This window comes from Oncorhynchus kisutch, linkage group LG6 (assembly GCF_002021735.2).
Source record: "Oncorhynchus kisutch isolate 150728-3 linkage group LG6, Okis_V2, whole genome shotgun sequence".
Classification (NCBI taxonomy): Eukaryota; Metazoa; Chordata; class Actinopteri; order Salmoniformes; family Salmonidae; genus Oncorhynchus; species Oncorhynchus kisutch.
The window spans coordinates 70,013,601-70,027,888 of record NC_034179.2 but is presented as its reverse complement, the minus strand read 5'-3'; the positions used below and the strand labels follow the sequence as shown (position 1 = coordinate 70,027,888).

Below are 14,288 nucleotides of genomic sequence, written 5' to 3'. Positions count from 1 at the left end.
ACAGTACAGGCAAGCGTGTGTGTGTGTGTGTGTGTGTGTGTGTGTGTGTGTGCGTGTGCGTGTGTGTGTGAGTATATGTGCTGGTTAGCCCAGGAACACAACACAGGCATTACACAACTGACACTCTGGGACCAATTACTAGCCGACAGCGGGGTTTGACCTCCATTTATAATATTTATTCTGTATAGGCTGTGTCTTTCTATACAGGCTGTGTCTTTTCTATACAGGCTGTGTCTTTTCTATACAGGCTGTGTCTTTTCTATACAGGCTGTGTCTTTTCTATACAGGCTGTGTCTTTTCTATACAGGCTGTGTCTTTTCTATACAGGCTGTGTCTTTTCTATACAGGCTGTGTCTTTTCTATACAGGCTGTGTCTTTTCTATACAGGCTGTGTCTTTTCTATACAGGCTGTGTCTTTTCCATTTAAAGGTACTGCCATCTATCACTGACTACTGCTCTCTGCCTCACAGGTAGTTACAACCATCAAGCACTGAATCTCAGTGCCCGAGGCGTCACTACAGACCCTGGTTCGAACCCGGGCTGTATCACAACCTGCTGTGTCATAGGAGTCCCATAGGGTGGCGCCCAATTGACACAGCGTCGTCCGGGTTAGGGGAGGGTGTGGCCGGGGTAGGCTGTCATTGTAAAATAAGAATTTGTTCTTAACTGGCTTAGCTGGCCATTTTGAAATATAATTAATTAATGAATATAAATAACTTGAAATCACACGTTTCAATAAAAATACACTACCAGTCAGGGTCAGACTGGGACCAGAGATCATCCCGTGCATTTCTAACACACTGGCCCATTTTTGGAAATGTCCTGAGAGGGACTGAGAACGTCGATATATGTCGCTCTCTCGCTCACCGAAAAAAGAAAAAAAATGAGGGTACAACACAGCTCAGAATGAGAGCATGCTGCTTAGAGCACTGCACCACAGCAGTTCATAATGCTCTACAACTGTGGCTGCCAAATGTTTTATAGTCCCGTACCCCTTCAAACATTCAACCTCCAGCTGCGTACCCCCTCTAGCACCAGGGTCAGCGCACTCTCAAATGTTGTTTTTTGCCATCATTGTAAGCCTGCCACACACACACACTATACAATACATTTAGTAAACATAAGAATGAGTGTGAGTTTTTGTCACAACCCGGCTCGTGGGAAGTGACAAAGAGCTCTTATAGGACCAGGGCACAAATAATAATATAATAATAATAATCAATCATTTTGATCTTTATTTAGCCATCTTACATATAAAACCTTATTTGTTCATCAAAAATTGTGAATAACTCACCACAGGTTAATGAGAAGGGTGTGCTTGAAAGGATGCACATAACTCTGCAATGTTGGGTTGTATCAGAGAGAGTCTCAGTCTTAAATCATTTTCCATACACAGTCTGTGCCTGTATTTAGTTGTCATGCTAGTGAGGGCCGAGAATCCACTCTCACATAGGTATGTGGTTGCAAAGGGCATCAGTGTCTTAACAGCACAATATGCCAAGTCAGGATACTCTGAGCGCAGCCCAATCCAGAAATCTGGCAGTGGCATCTGATTAAATTACATTTTTACAGAACCGCTTGTTGCAATTTCTATGAGGCTCTCTACCAGTAAATGGACTGGAGGCAGGGCATGAAAGGGATCACAAATCCAGTTGTTTATGTCATCCGTTTTGGGAAAGTACCTGCGTAATTGCGCACCCAACTCACTCAGGTGCTTCGCTATATCACATTTTACATTGTCCTTAAGCTTGAGTTCATTTGCACACAACAAATCATACAATGATGTGTGTGTTGTCCTTGTTAATGCAGACAGAGAAGAGCGGCAACTTCTTAATAATTTTGTCCCGCACATTCAATATAGTTGCAGAGAGTCCCTGTAATCCTAGATTCAGATCATTCAGGCGAGAAAAAGCATCACCCAGATAGGCCAGTCCTGTGAGAAACTCGTCATCATGCAAGAGGTCAGACAAGTGAAAATTATGGTCAGTAAAGAAAACTTTAAGCTCGTCTCTCAATTTTAAAAAAACGTGTCAATACTTTGACCCTTGATAACCAGCACACTTCTTCTGTATGTTGTAAAAGTGTCACATGGTCGCTGCACATATCATTGCATAGTGCATAAAATACACAAGAGTTCAGGGTTCTTGCTTTAACAAAGTTAACCATTTTCACTGTAGTGTACAAAACGTCTTTCAAGCTGTCAGGCATTCCCTTGGCAGCAAGAGCCTCTCGGTGGATGCTGCAGTGTACCCAAGATGGCAGAATGTCAAGTCGTTTGTCTGTGACTAGTACATTTTAACCTACTAATAACCTATTTATTTATGGTTGCGTAACTTCGTCGTTGTGTAGTGCAAACTATTTTATTTTTGCTGGTGTAAAGATCACGGGTCCTCCTCAACTCGGCACTTCATTACTTGAAGTTTACCAAAGTAACCCCATCTCTGGCTGGCCTGAGTTCCTCCTTCGTCTGCGGAGTGTCTTGTCCAAGCTGCTCCTTTCTGCTCTTCGCCTGGCTGTCAGTGGCAGCTAAACAATCTCAACGTTCTCTCTATCGACCTCAATCTACACACACGCGCAAACACTCACATTCAGACTCATACATACACGCTGTCTCTCTCTCCCCTTACCTTCGTTGGCCTCTAATTGGTTTATTTTTTTGTCCGAGAAAATGACAGTTTTCATGGTATTGCTTTGTGCACTGACTTTACTGAACTCTGGAGAAAACGAACATTGTCGCTGGGTGAGTACATTTGACAATGCGCTCTCCCGTCCATTGGACATTTTGTCTGCAGGAACTTGCTCTTTTTCACTTGGTCCACTCGTCCAAGTGCCGATGTATTTGTGGGATGATGGGAACAGTACGAATTTGTGTCACTACCAAAGTCAAATGATTTTAAATGACTGTTTTGTATTGTCTGGAAACTCATTTGTAGAATTTGCTTGCAGCAGGTCTCTTAAAAAAGAGAAGCCGTGCAAGGTTATTAAACAGAGGTGCCTAGTTATTCTTCTTTTGTTGATATCAGGTAACGTGCAACCTAACCCTGGCCCTGATATGTCTGGTTGTCTAAGATCTGGTTTTTGTATTTTTCAACCTGTTTTCCAAAATTGATGGGGTTAGGATTTGGGCTAAATCAACTGATGCTGATGTAATTGTGTTTTCTGAAATCTGGCTCAGCAAGTCTGTTTTTGATAAGGATATTTGTATAAGTGGTTACAATGTTTATCGCACTGATCGGGTTAAGAAAGGTGGGGGTGTGGCTATATACGTAAAATCTAAATTGCATGTAAGTGTGGCAAATTCTGAAACTATTTGTAAACAGTTGGAATTTCTTGCTTTGAATATTGATGTTTCAAAGGGCCTCTCTATAACTGTGACTGGCTGTTATAGACCCCCCTCTGCTCTCTATAACTGTGATTGGCTGTTATAGACAACCCTCTGCTCTCTATAACTGTGACTGGCTGTTATAGACCCCCCTCTGCTCTCTATAACTGTGATTGGCTGTTATAGACCCCCCTCTGCTCTCTATAACTGTGATTGGCTGTTATAGACCCCCCTCTGCTCTCGGTGATGCATTTTCTTCTTTGAGGCACCTTATGTCTTAACTTATGATCTTGATTGGTGATCTCAACTGGTGTTGGTTAAAGCTGGTGTCTGATGATTTAAACATGTTTTGTAATTCTATGAATCTTACCCAGTTGATTAACTCACCCACATCTTAAATGCCCAGATAAATCTACCCTGATTGATTTGATATTGACAAATGTTCCACATAAATATTCTGCGGTTGGTGTTTTTTGTAATGATTTAAGTGACCATTGTGTTGTTGCTGTTAGAAATACTAAGGTTCCAAAGACAAACCCGCATTTTATCCGTAAGATAAATTTGAAGTGTTGTAATGAGCAGGCTTTCTTTCATGATTTGTTTTATTTTGACTGGAGGAAGATTGAGTTTATCCCTGATGTGGAAACGGCCTGGAAATTCTTTCATTATGGTTTTTTCCAAATAGTAAACAAACATGCCCCATTCCGCAGGATCAGGGTTAAAGGGCGGGATAATCCATGGTTTTCTTCTGAGCGGTCTTGTATTATTCACGACCGTAATCTAGCCTGGGCTAAAGCAAGGAAATCATGTTCTGATGCTGATTGGCTTATTTTTAGCCAGTTACGAAACAAGTTTTCTTTTCTTCTCAGGAAGGCCAAGTCTGAATATTTTATGTCAGTTCCCACTGATAACCTGAATGACCCTAGACAGTTTTGGAAGGCTATTAAGTCTATGTCTGGTAACAGTAATGTTAATGAATTGCCGTCATGTGTTTTGAAGGACTCTGTTGCTATATATGACAAAACTGAAATGCTGAATTGTTTCAATGAGCACTTTGTATCATCTGGTAGGCTGTTTGATTCAGTGTCCTCTGTCTCTGTACAACCCTGTGTGGATGAACCAGTGATAGCTGGTCAAACTTTTAGCTTTTTGCCATTCTCAGTGCAGGTGGTACATAAAGCCCTGAAATCCTTAGATCAGAGAAAGCCTGCAGGTTCTGATTTTTGGATCCCTGCTTTTTAAATCTGGTAGCTGATTTCATAGCTGAACCACTTACATCTCTGTTCAATCTAACCCTGGAATGTAATGAAATTCCAAAGATCTGGAAATCAGCATTATTTGTCCTACCACTTTTAAAAGGGGGAGATCCAACTCTTTTAAATAATTCTAGGCCAATCTCAAAGCTGTCACCCCTGGTGAAAATACTTGAAACCCTTGTAAGTGAACAGCTAAAATAGTTTTTATTTACTAACTCTATTTTATCAATGTACCAATCGGGCTTCAGGAAGAAGCATACCACAATTACAGCAGCCATGAAGGTTTTAAATGATATCACTGAAGCCATTGACAAAAAACAGCACTGTCTCTCACTTTTTGTTGATCATGCTATACTAAGGCGAAGATTGTCGAGTGTAGGTCTTTCGGAGCATGCAGTTGCATGGTTTGCTAACTATCTGTCTGATATAACTCAGTGATGAGCTTATGTCTGTTAAATTGTCTGTCTTGAATGGTGTGCCCCAAGGCTCTGCACTTGGTCCCCTCTTATTCACTATTTATATAAATGATTCAGACAAAAATGTCCAAAATGCACAACTTCATTTTAATGCTGATGACACTGTTATTTACTGTTGTGCCTCGTCTCTTACAAAAGCTTTCCAGAACATGCAAACTGCTTTTTATACTGTTCAACATACCTTGGGTCAATTGAAGCTGATCCTCAATACTGACAAAACTAAATTAATGGTGTTTTCTAATGCAAGAAATGGACCTCTGAACTTTTCACCTATTACTACCTGTCAGGGCAAGGAGATTGAGGTTGTAAACTCATATAAATATCATGGAATTTTTATTGATGACGGCCTCTCTTTTAAATTGCATATTCAACAACTTACAAAAAAAATGAAGCTGAAATTGGGATTTTATTTTAGGAATAAGGCCTGTTTTTCTTTTGAAACCAGAAGGAGGCTAGTATCTGCTACATTTATGCCTTTACTAGACTATGGGGATATTTTATATATGAATGCTTCCGCTCAGTGTTTGAGATCAATTGACACTCTTTAGCATGGCACTTTGAGATTTATTTTAAACAGCAAAACCCTTATGCACCACTGCACGTTGTATACCAGGGTTGGCTGGCCTTTTCTAGTCACTCAAAGCCATTTTGGGTTTACTACCTTTTTATTTGGGCATTTTTATTGTTCTGAAATGTGGTGGGTACTCTCTTCGTTCGCTGAACTTTATCCTGCTAACTGTTCCAAATGTCCGAATTGAATTTGGTAATAGGGCTTTTATGTACTCTGCGCCATAGTCTTGGAACACCTTACAAAATACTTTTAAACTGGAAGAACTTGTCCCGATTGGTGTTTTTAAATCACTGATGAAAGATTTTGAGGCTGATTCCCTGACCTGTCAATGTTTTTAATGTGCTGTTTTATACTCTTGTGAATTCAATGGTTTTTACTAGATCACTTGTATTTTTTCATGTTGTCTGTCTGTAATTGTTTTGTAATAACTTTCCTGGCCTTCCTGGTTAAATAAAGGTTAAATAAAAATACAATTATAAAAAAGTGGCGTCGGGAGCAACTGCTTGCACGTTACCACTCCACTGTCTCCCTGTCATGGCTTTTGCACCACAGATACCAACACATCTTGACCACCAAAGTCCATTTGATGTCACAAAACTGTCCAGTACTTTAAAAATATCCTCTCCTGTTGTCCAGGTTTCCAGGGGTTTGCAGAAGAGGATGTCTTACTTAATTGAACCCCCGTAAATGTAGAGGACATATACCAGCTCTTCGACTGATTCAGATTCACAACTGTCAGTATCCATGCTAGCTGAGCTAACAGCACATGTAGAATTACTGATGCTAGCATTGAATGTGCTCGTGGAAGCCGAACAATGTTTGTCGTCGACAGGTGCAGGTGTATTACTGCTGGTAGTAGCAGTACTCCCAATAGAGCTGGTATGTGTTCCTATGGTATGTGTTCCTATGGTATGTGTTCCTATGGTATGTGTTTCAACTTTTTTTTTTAACCAATTTTCGAGCAAACTGAATGAGCAGCAGCTACGTTTGGCTACAAACAGACCGTGAGTGGAATTCCCGCGAGAGAGTAACAGTTAATGTGATTATATGTACATTTTTTGTCTAGGCTACCTGTATTTGACATTGTGTTATTATTTCGATGAACACTACATGGTTTCATTTTATTTTCAGCAGTGAAACGAGGCTACTCAGGCAAGGAAAAAACCTCACCCAAATGTATAGCCCTGTTGGAAGATGTTATATTTAAAAAAATGTGAATCAGATTTTTATTTGGCGTACCCCCGATGGCATTGCGCGTACCCCAGGTTGGGAATACCTGCTCTAGAAAGCAGAGTATTTGATGATATGAAATGGAAACAGCATTGTTTATTATTATTTCATTTTATGCACTAACCTTAACCCCTCGGAATTAATACCTACACTTAACCCTTCGTGTTGTTTCTGTTTGAACTCTGTAACCACGCGGAATGAACCCTGTAACCACGTGGAATGAACTCTGTAACCACGCGGAATGAACCCTGTAACCACGTGGAATGAATCCTGTAACCACGTGGAATGAACCCTGTAACCACGTGGAATGAACCCTGTAACCACGTGGAATGAACCCTGTAACCACGTGGAATGAACCCTGTAACCACACGGAATGAACTCTGTAACAACGCGGAATGAACTCTGTAACCACGCGGAATGAACTCTGTAACCACGTGAAATGAACCCTGTAACCACGTGGAATGAACCCTGTAACCACGTGGCACCAGACGTTTATACTTCATACAGTCCTTATAGTGTGCTTCATGTCTTTGGTCCGAGAGGTTTTTATGTTCCGTATCTTTTCTACAGTGTATTTCATATCTCATCTTCATAACAAATGCATCGGATTTGTTATACTAGCATGTGTTGTGTGTTTTCTGTATTTTGTGTATACCTCTTGTTGAGGTATTGTTAGAGTATTTACTGTCTCTCTATTGTATATGATGCCCTGGTTGAGGTATTGTTAGAGTATTTACTGTCTCTCTATTGTATATGATGCCCTGGTTGAGGTATTGTTAGAGTATTTACTGTCTCTCTATTGTATATGATGCCCTGGTTGAGGTATTGTTAGAGTATTTACTCTCTATTGTGTATGATGCCCTGGTTGAGGTATTGTTAGAGCATTTACTCTCTATTGTGTATGATGCCCTGGTTGAGGTATTGTTAGAGTATTTACTGTCTCTCTATTGTATATGATGCCCTGGTTGAGGTATTGTTAGAGTATTTACTCTCTCTATTGTGTATGATGCCCTGGTTGAGGTATTGTTAGAGTATTTACTCTCTATTGTGTATGATGCCCTGGTTGAGGTATTGTTAGAGCATTTACTCTCTATTGTATATGATGCCCTGGTTGAGGTATTGTTAGAGCATTTACTCTCTATTGTGTATGATGCCCTGGTTGAGGTATTGTTAGAGCATTTACTCTCTATTGTGTATGATGCCCTGGTTGAGGTATTGTTAGAGCATTTACTCTCTATTGTATATGATGCCCTGGTTGAGGTATTGTTAGAGCATTTACTCTCTATTGTATATGATGCCCTGGTTGAGGTATTATTAGAGTATTTACTCTCTCTATTGTGTATGATGCCCTGGTTGAGGTATTGTTAGAGTATTTACTGTCTCTCTATTGTATATGATGCCCTGGTTGAGGTATTGTTAGAGTATTTACTGTCTCTATTGTGTATGATGCCCTGGTTGAGGTATTGTTAGAGTATTTACTCTCTCTATTGTGTATGATGCCCTGGTTGAGGTATTGTTAGAGTATTTACTCTCTCTATTGTGTATGATGCCCTGGTTGAGGTATTGTTAGAGTATTTACTCTCTCTATTGTGTATGATGCCCTGGTTGAGGTATTGTTAGAGTATTTACTCTCTCTATTGTATATGATGCCCTGGTTGAGGTATTGTTAGAGTATTTACTCTCTATTGTGTATGATGCCCTGGTTGAGGTATTGTTAGAGTATTTACTGTCTCTCTATTGTGTATGATGCCCTGGTTGAGGTATTGTTAGAGTATTTACTGTCTCTCTATTGTATATGATGCCCTGGTTGAGGTATTGTTAGAGTATTTTACTGTCTCTCTATTGTATATGATGCCCTGGTTGAGGTATTGTTAGCGTGTTTACTGTCTCTCTATTGTATATGATGCCCTGGTTGAGGTATTGTTAGAGCATTTACTCTCTATTGTATATGATGCCCTGGTTGAGGTATTATTAGAGTATTTACTGTCTATTGTGTATGATGCCCTGGTTGAGGTATTGTTAGAGTATTTACTGTCTCTCTATTGTATATGATGCCCTGGTTGAGGTATTGTTAGAGTATTTACTGTCTCTCTATTGTATATGATGCCCTGGTTGAGGTATTGTTAGAGTATTTACTCTCTATTGCATATGATGCCCTGGTTGAGGTATTGTTAGAGTATTTTACTGTCTCTCTATTGTGTATGATGCCCTGGTTGAGGTATAGTTAGAGTATTTACTGTCTCTCTATTGTGTATGATGCCCTGGTTGAGGTATTGTTAGAGTATTTTACTGTCTCTCTATTGTGTATGATGCCCTGGTTGAGGTATTGTTAGAGTATTTACTGTCTCTCTATTGTGTATGATGCCCTGGTTGAGGTATTGTTAGAGTATTTACTGTCTCTCTATTGTGTATGATGCCCTGGTTGAGGTATTGTTAGAGTATTTACTGTCTATTGCGTATGATGCCCTGGTTGAGGTATTGTTAGAGTATTTTACTGTCTCTCTATTGTGTATGATGCCCTGGTTGAGGTATTGTTAGAGTATTTGCTGTCTCTCTATTGTATATGATGCCCTGGTTGAGGTATTGTTAGAGTATTTTACTGTCTCTCTATTGTATATGATGCCCTGGTTGAGGTATTGTTAGCGTGTTTACTGTCTCTCTATTGTATATGATGCCCTGGTTGAGGTATTGTTAGAGTATTTACTGTCTCTCTATTGTGTATGATGCCCTGGTTGAGGTATTGTTAGAGCATTTACTCTCTATTGTGTATGATGCCCTGGTTGAGGTATTGTTAGACTATTTACTCTCTATTGTGTATGATGCCCTGGTTGAGGTATTGTTAGAGCATTTACTCTCTATTGTGTATGATGCCCTGGTTGAGGTATTGTTAGAGCATTTACTCTCTATTGTATATGATGCCCTGGTTGAGGTATTGTTAGAGCATTTACTCTCTATTGTATATGATGCCCTGGTTGAGGTATTGTTAGAGCATTTACTCTCTATTGTGTATGATGCCCTGGTTGAGGTATTGTTAGAGCATTTACTCTCTATTGTATATGATGCCCTGGTTGAGGTATTGTTAGAGCATTTACTCTCTATTGTATATGATGCCCTGGTTGAGGTATTGTTAGAGCATTTACTCTCTATTGTGTATGATGCCCTGGTTGAGGTATTGTTAGAGTATTTACTCTCTATTGTATATGATGCCCTGGTTGAGGTATTGTTAGCGTGTTTACTGTCTCTCTATTGTATATGATGCCCTGGTTGAGGTATTGTTAGAGTATTTACTCTCTCTCTATTGTATATGATGCCCTGGTTGAGGTATTGTTAGAGTATTTACTCTCTATTGTATATGATGCCCTGGTTGAGGTATTATTAGAGTATTTACTCTCTCTCTATTGTATATGATGCCCTGGTTGAGGTATTGTTAGAGTATTTACTCTCTATTGTGTATGATGCCCTGGTTGAGGTATTGTTAGAGTATTTACTCTCTATTGTGTATGATGCCCTGGTTGAGGTATTGTTAGAGTATTTACTGTCTCTCTATTGTGTATGATGCCCTGGTTGAGGTATTGTTAGAGTATTTACTCTCTCTCTATTGTATATGATGCCCTGGTTGAGGTATTGTTAGAGTATTTACTCTCTCTATTGTGTATGATGCCCTGGTTGAGGTATTGTTAGAGTATTTACTGTCTCTCTATTGTGTATGATGCCCTGGTTGAGGTATTGTTAGAGTATTTACTCTCTCTATTGTGTATGATGCCCTGGTTGAGGTATTGTTAGAGTATTTACTGTCTCTCTATTGTGTATGATGCCCTGGTTGAGGTATTGTTAGAGTATTTACTGTCTCTCTTTGTTTGCTGTGAGTCTGCCGGTGGAGGGTTCTCCGCTCAGCCTTTTAAAATGCAGAGGCACCGTCAGAATATTACACCACAGATAATTAATAGAGCCAGCATCCCTTTAAATTACAACAGACTGGCCCTGCACACCCTGCTGCCTCTCAGAGCTCCCCATCTCCTCCTCTTTCTCCATCACCCCATCCCACTACACCTCCAGTATAAAACACAACAGCAACCAGGGAGAGGTGTGTGTGTGTGTGTGTGTGTGTGTGTGTGTGTGTGTGTGTGTGTGTGTGTGTGTGTGTGTGTGTGTGTGTGTGTGTGTGTGTGTGTGGTCCACAAAAACTTGCCGAATGGTCTGAAGTGACGTGGTATTTTCACTTAGCTCAGACTTCTTTCATACTTGTATCGGTCTGAATAGTGTTACTGATTTCAAACGGACAATTATTTTCATAAACATTACCTTGTAACTACTGTCCCTCTTCTGAGAAGGCAGTTGGTTTGTTTCCTCTGCCTCGGTCTGTGTGGATGGGTGTGAGAGAAATAGAGAGAGAGGTTGAATGTATTTGTGCGTGTGTCTGTCGGTCTGCGTGCCTGACTGTGTGTCTTTGTTTGCGTAATGTTAAGAGAGAGAGAGAGAGAGAAAGAGAGAGAGACTCTTGGATCTGAATCCCTATGAATGATCACGTCTAGTTTAAGGGCTTGACTCATCCCTTAGAAGGTAGGTGTGTGTGTTGGGCAGGTGGGGTGGATGTGTGATGGTATATGTTTGTAGATGTGTATGTTTATTGATGAAGGAGGATAATTTGTTTACCATACCTGTCTTTAGTCAAGACTACATGTTTACCTGGCTCTCTACTATGTACTAGCAGTGCATGGCTTGCTAGAAAGAGTAAGCACAGGTTCTATAATTACATTTTGCAAAGTTTAGCTAGGTTGCACCATGGGATTGACGTGGTATTTCTTGTTAGAGTGAGGTCTGAAGAGTGTCTCGCCGAGTACCATTAGCTCTGTATAGATCTTCCTCTGTAAGGTGGGTGTTAGCTGGCTCTATGTGTTCGACCTGGCTACCATGTGTGTGTTGTTGAGTGTAGCTGTGCGTGTGTTGTTGTTGAGTGTAGCTGTGTGTGTGTGTTGTTGAGTGTAGCTGTGTGTGTTGTTGAGTGTAGCTGTGTGTGTGTGTTGTTGAGTGGAGCTGTGTGTGTGTGTTGTTGAGTGTAGCTGTAGGTGTGTGTTTAGTGTAACTGTGTGTGTGTGTTGTTGAGTGTAGCTGTGTGTGTTTTTTGAGTGTAGCTGTGTGTGTGTGTTGTTGAGTGTAGCTGTGTGTGTGTTCTCTGTGTGTATGTGTGTGTGTGTGTGTGTGTGTGTGTGTGTGTGTGTGTGTGTGTGTGTTGTTGAGTGTAGCTGTGTGTGTGTTCTCTGTGTGTGTGTGTGTGTGTTGTTTAGCTGAATTAGCCATGGAATCCAGTGGAGTGTGTCTGGCTAATTTGTGTGGAAGCAGGGTTCCCTGGAGAGTGTGTGCGTGGGAGTGGAACAGAGGCCCTCCATGCAGCCCACCTGGGCCTCTGGGGGCCGGGGCCCAGCGCCTGGAGGGTGTGTGGGCCCTGAGAGCCTCCTCTAGCCCTCGCTCCGGGCCACTCTCAGGGGGACACCAGTCACCCTCTCACCCCTGCTGACGTCAGGCCCTGCTACGCTCAGCACACAGGGGCCAGGCTGGAGGGCCAGGCAGGGCAGGTGACACATACTCTCAGTGTATGAGCACACATGCCCACACAGTTTATCAAACTCAGAGACAGAAATGTGGTATATTTTAGATAGAGGCTTTATCAAACACATAGCAACTTAGCCAGCATTACTCCTCCTGCCTGTTCTCAGAGATGTCCATCTTACCTAGTTAGAACAGGAATCACACATTATGTTTTTAGAAGTCTCACAAAGCCGTTACTAGCTTTATAGAAGTAGCGTTTTCATTCAACAAGTTCTCATTTCCAACTGCGACCTGGCCAAGATAAAGCAAAGCAGTTTGACAAATACAACAACAGAGTTACACATGGAATAAACAAACATACAATCAATAATACAGTAGAAAAATCTATATACAGCATGTGCAAATGAGGTAGGATAAGAGAGGTAAGGTAATAAATAGGCCATGGTGGCAAAATAATTACAATATAGCAATTAAACACTGGAATGGTAGATGTGCAGAAGATGAGTGTGCAAGTTGAGATACTGGGGTGCAAAGGAGCAAGATAAATAAATAAATAAATACAGTATGGGGATGAGGTAGATTGGATGGGCTATTTACAGATGAGCTATGTACAGGTGCAGTGATCTGTGAGCTGCTCTGACAGCTGGTGCTTAAAGCTAGTGAGGGAGGTAAGAGTCTCTAGCTTCTGAGATTTTTGCAGGTCGTTCCAGTCATTGGCAGCAAAGAACTGGAAGGAGAGGCGGCAAAAGGAAGAATTGGCTTTGGGGGTGACCAGTGAGATATACCTGCTGGAGCGCGTGCTACGGGTGGGTGCTGCTATGTTGACCAGTGAGCTGAGATAAGATGGGGCTTTACCTTGCAGAGACTTGTAGATGACCTGGAGCCAGTGGGTTTGGCGATGAGTATGAAGCGAGGGCCAGCCAATGAGATCATACAGGTCGCGGTGGTGGGTAGTATATGGGCTTTAGTGACAAAATTGTGATAGACTGCATCCAATTTGTTGAGTAGAGTGTTGGAGGCTATTTTGTAAATGACATCGCCGAAGTCGAGGATCGGTAGGATGGTCAGTTTTGCGAGGGTATGTTTGGCAGCATAAGTGAAGGATGCTTTGTTGCGAAATAGGTTGTAAACAAGGTCAAGGTTCTAACAATATCATAACCGCTATCGATAAGAGACATTACTGTGCAGCCGTATTCATCGACCTGGCTAAGGCTTTCGAATCTGTCAATCACAACATTCTTATTGGCAGACTCAACAGCCTTGGTTTCTCAAATGATTGAGGTGCACCCATGACCAGCTCTGAAACCAGATTGCATAGCGGAGAAGGTACGGTGAGATTCGAAATGGTTGGTAATCTGTTTGTTAACTTGGCTTTCAAAGACCTTAGAAAGGCAGAGTAGAATAGATATAGGTCTGTAGCAGTTTGGGTCTAGAGTGTCTCCCCCTTTGTAGAGGGGGATAACCGCAGCAGCTTTCCAATCTATGGGAATCTCAGACGATACAAAAGAGAGGTTGAACAGGCTAGTAATAGGGGTTGCAACAATTGTTTGAGCGAGTTGCTGTGGGGAGCGCAGAGCTGTTGACTGGGGTATGGGTAGCCAGGTGGAAAGCATGGCCAGCCGTAGACAAATGCTTATTGAAATTCTCCATTATTGTGGATTTATCGGCAGTGACAGTGTTTCCTAGCCTCAGTGCAGTGGGCCGCTGGGAGGAGGTGCTCTTATTCTCCATTACAGTGTCCCAGAACTTTTTTGAGTTTGTACTACAGAATGCACATTTCTGTTTGAAAAAGCTAGCCTTAGCTTTCCTAACTGCTTGTGTATATTGATTCTTAACTTCCCTAAAAAGTTGCATATCACTGGGGCTATTCGATGCTAATGCAGAAT

The 14,288-nt window shown here is 41.3% G+C and overlaps 1 protein-coding gene across 1 annotated transcript in view; it reads left to right on the top strand.

The window, feature by feature from the left end:
• The window catches only part of LOC109891919 (zinc finger protein 385C), a 194,571-nt gene that overhangs the window by 29,466 nt on the left and 150,817 nt on the right, over positions 1–14,288 (top strand). The window lies entirely within an intron of this gene.